The 6,118-nt window shown below is 47.0% G+C and overlaps 1 protein-coding gene across 1 annotated transcript in view; it reads right to left on the reverse strand.

Annotated features, from left to right (window-relative positions):
- The window catches only part of SYN3 (synapsin III), a 658,658-nt gene that overhangs the window by 207,009 nt on the left and 445,531 nt on the right, over positions 1-6,118 (reverse strand). The gene's annotated exons all lie outside the window — the stretch shown is intronic.

Genomic DNA, 6,118 nt, shown 5'->3' on the forward strand with positions numbered 1-6,118 from the left:
TTGCTTTTCAACACTTTTCAGCCCCATGCATCTGTCAGTTTGTTATACTGTGGTGGCTTGCTTGTTGCTGTGATCATAGAAACCATGCCATCAGTATTTCAAATACCAGCAGGATCACCTATAGTGGATAGTTTTCAGCGGAGCTCCTAGACTCAGACACACTAGGAAGAAGGACCTGGCTGTCTACTTGTGAAAAAATTGGCCAGTGAAAACCTGGAATATAGTAAGTGCTTAATAAAAATAGTTGGCATTTACTGAGCTCTTTATTATTATGTCTGACCTGGGTTAACTGATATAACCTCTCAAAAGTCCTAAATGTTTGAAAAAGGAGGAAGGGAAATAGGGAAGGAGGAAGGGAAATAGGGAAGAAGGAACGGAAACAACCTATTTTCATTAACCCATTGCCCTTGGGACCATTCTGGAGGCAGGTATATAAATGTATATTTTGCAGGTAAGGAAACCGAGTCATAGGCAGCTTAAGTAACTCCCCAGGCTTGTCACACACTCCTCTCCCATACACACATGTTTGGTTAACCCTGAGTCACTTTTGTTCTCCAGAATTTGCTGGATTGAATAATCTCAAATATCCCTTCCACATGCTCTAAATATCCCTGGGTCTATACACATTGGGAACTGTCTGGGCTTTTGAGCCCTAAGTTCTTTGTGATCGGGAGTTGATACAGAGAAAAGCACTGTAACAACTATGAAAGTCCAAACAAACGTCTAGGACTCTCTCTTCTCCCTCTCCACCTGCATGGCCAGGGGTGGGGATTTGTCCTTACATAAGTGGTAGAAGAGGAATTACAGTCTGTAGACTCCCGGGGAGCTGCACTTAGGAAAAAGGTCTGTACAAGCCCTATTTAGACACAATATTTTATCCATCTATGTAGGACTAGTCTTTATATATATGTAGGTTAGGAATAAAATTAAAATGCATAGTATCTTTTGGTTTGGGGCTATTTTCTTAATTAACAGTGTTAACTACAGGGTCGGTATGTGTTGGAATTGACTTGAGGGCAATGGGTTAAAGTAGAGAAATGAGGCATTGGTGATTCAGTGGTAGAATTCTTGCCTTTCATCCCAGAGCCCCAGATTCAATTCCTGGCCAGCGTATCTCACACGCAGTTACCACCCATCTGTCAGTGGAGGCTTGTGTGTTGCTGTGATGCTGAACAGGCTTGGTGGAGCTTCCAGACTAAGATGGTCTAGGAAGAAAGGCCTGGTGATCTGCTTCTGAAAATCAGCCAGTGAAACCCTATGGATCACAATGGTCCAATCACGAGGATGGTGTAGGTCCAGTTAGCATTTTTTTCTATTGTGCATGGGGTCACATGACTTGGGGCTGACTTGACAGCAGCTAACAACAACATTAGAGAAACTCTGATGTGCAGGGCTGGTGAGAAATTTTGATTGTATTGGAGAAGGCTAGGAATGCTTTTCTGGGAGTTAAATTTTGGGTCAGCAGTCTTCTCCCCTAGGGCGGGTGTGTGTTTACAGTGTGTCTCTTGACTGGGGCAGGGACAGTCCTGCCATCCTTCGCAGGTCCCTCTGATCCCCTCCGCCTGGGGAGAAGACAGATCCTCCTAAACACAAAGCTATGCTGTCTTGAGCTGGCACCTTCTTGCGTGGGAATCTAAAGCCACTCTCAACAGCCCTTTCTTTCTCCCTGTGGCCAAGGAGCTGGGTAGGCAGCCAGCTGGGAGGTTCCCACACTGAGAAGCTGGGTGGGGCCTGCAGAACCCTTTGGCCTTGGTCAAGAAGCCAGACCTAGGCTCCTCCCTAGGAAGTCTATGTAATATAGCAATGGTGAGAGAAAGGAAGCTTTGTGGAGAGAGTCCCCCCCTATCAGGCCACTGACATTGATGTGGGCAGAGAAAGTGGCCGGCTGTTTTATATTAGGGCTTGCACTTGGCTACACTGGGGCCCAGTCCCCTTCCCAGGGCCCCAGGCAGTGTGTACCCATTGCTGTCGACCCAATTCCAACTCATATTGACCCCATAGGACAGAGTAGAACTGCCCCATAGGGTTTCCAACCCTGTAAATCTTTACAGAAGCAAACTGCTACATCTTTCTCCTGAGGAGCAGCTGGTGGGTTTGAACTGCCAATCTTTCGGTTAGCAGCTGAGCGCTTAACCACTGTGTCACCAGGGCTCATTAGACAGTGTGTGAGTAGGTAAAAACGAACTTCCATGGAGAGTCTGATGTGGGTCCCCTTCTGGGTAATGTAAAAAACAAAACAAAACACTCTTCCTTCTTTCCTCCAAGGAGGTAGAGTAGATTTAGCAAAACAAATGAAATTCTTGGAATTGACAGTGGGTGGGGATGTTCTTTGGCCTTAAAGGGGGGTCATGGTTTGGAGATGCGTGCTCTATGGGAAGCCTGTGGGGGAAAGAGTGGAGAGGAGGTCTCCACAATAGGATGTTGTGTCGGAAACAGAGAGGGAAGAGCCATGTGGCTTTTCCTTCCTCACTGTCCCCTTCTCCAGAGAGGGACACAGCAGTATGTATCTTGGGCTGCCACACTCATGGCTGAGCAGGACCGTCACTGCTGTGGGCTTGATGCAAAGCACAGGCTGTACTGTCACTGCAGATGGATGAAATGACCAAGTCTATCTTCCATGTTTTAGGCAGAGTCAACAAAAGATTCCCCCTGCCCTCAAGGAGCTCACTAGCTAGTAGGAGGGCAGACATGTTGTTGGCAGAGAAATGCAACACAGCACCAAGATAGAGGAAGGATGAGTGATGTGGGAGCTCCCAGCAGGAAACCTCACCAGGACTTGGAAGGAAGCGATATTTAAGCCAAGAGCTAAGAATGAGCGAGGATTAGTTAGCTGAAGGAGTAGGGGAGTTTTATAGAGAGAAGGAATTGCTCAAGCAAAGCTTAGGGGCCAGAGAAAGATAGTGAATTTCTGTAGTTCACTATGGCTGAAGATTTTACTGGATATAAGCTGAGGAGAAGGAGCTCTGGTGGTGCAGTGGTTAAGCTCTTGTCAGTGGTTTGAACCCACCAGCTGCTTCGTGGGAGAAAGATGTGGTAGTCTCCTTTTGTAAAGATTTACAGCCTTGGAAATCCTATGGGGCAGTTCTACTCTGTCCTATAGGGTCACTGAGTCAGAATCGACTTGACAGCAGTGGATTTGGTTTTTGGGTAAGCTGAGGAGAGATGAGATGATGCCAGAAAAGTGAGCTTGGGCCTGACCATGCAGAGCGGTGCCAAAGAGTTTGGACTTTATCCTGGGAGCAAAGGGGAGCCACTGAAGATTGTTAAACACACGAGTGGCATATGGATACGTGAAATACATTCCCTAGGTAACAAATAATTAAATACGCACACAAAGATAACTTGAGAACAATGGTTTCATGGTCATTGTCAGCATCATTATCGCTAGCTTCGACTGAGACCATAAAAGTACCAGAAACAAAACTCAGAGGCGCTTTATATACATTATCTCATTTAATCGCCACAGTAACCTTATGGAGTAGATTCTATTATGACTATGATTTGAATCATGCAGAAAACGAGACTCAGAGAGGTGACAGAGCTGCCCCGCGTCACACAGCTCGGATGTGTGGAGCCAGGGATTGAACACAGGTCTCTCTATGCTAAGCTCCTGTCTCAGGTGAGAAAACAAAAATGTGGTTGAAACAGAAAGTATGGGTAAAGACAAAAACCTGTGACGTCCCAGGAGGCTTCTAGGTTTGTCAGAAAGGGCTGGAGAACTCTGCTTTGGTCCAGACCTGGCTGGGCAGTCCACAGGAAATACCATCTTGTTGATTTGTTTCCTTATCATCCGCCTGCAGGCCTTATCATATGTTTTCCAGAACTGACAAAACACCAAGAAGCCAAGCGCAACATTGTCTCCTATGTAGTCTCTTTTCAAAACCACCACCAACTCTGAATGCTTTGCTGAGGAGAGCCAGAAGAAGCTGCCTTCAGTGTTCTCTGCAGGGGTCACCATCAGGGGGCTTGGGGATTGTTGTCCAGCTGGCCTCTGTCACATTGTTGCCTTGAACTGGGCCACTCTGGCGGGGCAGATTCTCGGGCTGGGCAACAGGGAGGATGGATGGTGACTGTGAGTTGGGCTGTTGGTGGAGATGTTATAAACAGTGTGCGCTGTGCAACTCAGCATCCTCATCCTGGCTCATTGTTGTTGTGTGCTGTCGAGTTGATTCTGACTCATAGCAACCCTGTAGGGTTGAGCAGCACTGCTCTATAGGGTTTCTTAGGCTGTAATCTTTATGGGAGCTGATCACCAGCTCTTTCTCCTGCAGAGCGGTTGGTGGGTTTGAACCACAGACCTTTCAGTTAGCAGCTGAGCACCTAACTATTGCACCACCAGGGCTCCTCATCTTGGCCCTAAAGCACTGGATTTCTTCTCTTGCACTCAAGGGCATCCTCTACAGAGATAAGCCATTCTTTGGGGGAAGGACGTTACTATGGAACCCCAAACCAAAGGTGGAACATTGTGACTAAAGCTAAAAATTTGCTGACAGATTCTCCTGCCTGCTTAGGTTCTTTTTCCTCTCGCCGCAGGTTGACGAAAATCCCCCTGAGCTAGTGGTGAGAGGTGGAGCATACAGACAGGGATAAGCGAGATGGGCAGATGGCACCTTTGCCATAGGAACCCCAGCAGGGGCCAGAAGCTGAGTCAGTGCCCAGGTGTCCTCCTTGTTGCTGTCCCATGATGACCACGGGTAGAACATCTAGCAGGAGTAAATATTTGCCCCCAAGACGTTGTTCAGCTCTCATCCAACTTGTCTTTGTGTGAACCATCTCTGTCCAGTGGTCAAGGGCACTCATAGACTCCAGAATAGACTCTGAGGAGGTGGTAGTGGAGTGAAAAGGGGACAGAACAAGGGAAACTCCACCCAGAACAATATTTGATAGGTACCTCGGATGATAACAATCTGTTTGTCTGCCACCACCCGACTATCAGTTTGTTGTACTGTGGTGGTTTGCATGTTGCTGTGATGCTGGAAGCTATGTCACCAGTATTTCAAATACCAGCAGGATCATGCATGGTGGATATGTTTCAATGGAGCTTCCAGACTAAGATAGACTAGGAAGAAAGGCCTGGTGATCTACTGCCCAAAATTAACCAGTGAAAACCCTATGGATCACAAGAATATTGTCTGATATAGTGCTGGAAGATAAGTCTCCTGGGTTGGAGGACACTCAAAAAACACAGTGGCTGCAACAATGGACTTGAACATACCAACAATCACGAAGATGGCAACATTTTGTTCTGTTATACATGGGATCACCATGAGCAAGAGCCAATTTGATGGCATCTAACAACAACAAATCTCAGATGGTACAAGCCCAAGATTTCCCCCGAGAATCACTTTCCAGCCCTGCTCCTGTTGCATCTGTATCAAAAATAATATTGGTGGGCCTTCATCAAAACTTCCACCTTCTTAGTTCAGTGTGTCGGGTTGGAGAGAAGTTTTGGGCGATGTCCACAATCTGTACCCATCAAGGTGTGTTACAGTCATCTCCACCAGGGAAGGGCTTGGTATTGCGAAGGAGCTGGGCAAAGGCAATAGGTCCCAGACAGCTTGGCACCTGCAAGATTTATCTGAGCATTTTTCAGGGAACCATCAGCTTGTTCCAGGGAGTTCCCCTATCTTCAGAAGCCTACAGGTGAATGGAAAGGGCCCGGTGCCAACCCAAAGTCTAAATCTAGAATCCTTCTTCAGTCACACACCAATCATAATAGCTTCCATTTTCCAAAACCACCCATGTGCCAGGCCCTGTGCTGGGAATTTATATGATCTCATTTCATCCTTATAACAAGCATTCACAGTTGGGGATTATTCTCCCCCATTTTAGAGACGGAGGAGCCCTGGTGGCACAGTGGTTAAGCACTTGGCTACTAATCGATTGGTGCCTTGAACCCACCAGCCGCTCAGAGGGAGAAAGACGCGGCAGTCCGCTTCTGTAAAGATTACAGCCTTGGAAACCCTATGGGGCTGATTGATCTTCTCTGTCCTATAGGATCCCTGTGAGTTGGAATCAACTTGACGGCAATGGGTTTACACAGACGAGAAAACTAAGCTCAGAGAGGCTAAGTGACACAGCTAGTAAACGATACAGCCATGATAATTTGAAATTAAGG

Source organism: Trichechus manatus, unplaced genomic scaffold (genome assembly GCF_000243295.1).
Source record: "Trichechus manatus latirostris isolate Lorelei unplaced genomic scaffold, TriManLat1.0 scaffold00027, whole genome shotgun sequence".
NCBI classification, from domain to species: Eukaryota; Metazoa; Chordata; class Mammalia; order Sirenia; family Trichechidae; genus Trichechus; species Trichechus manatus.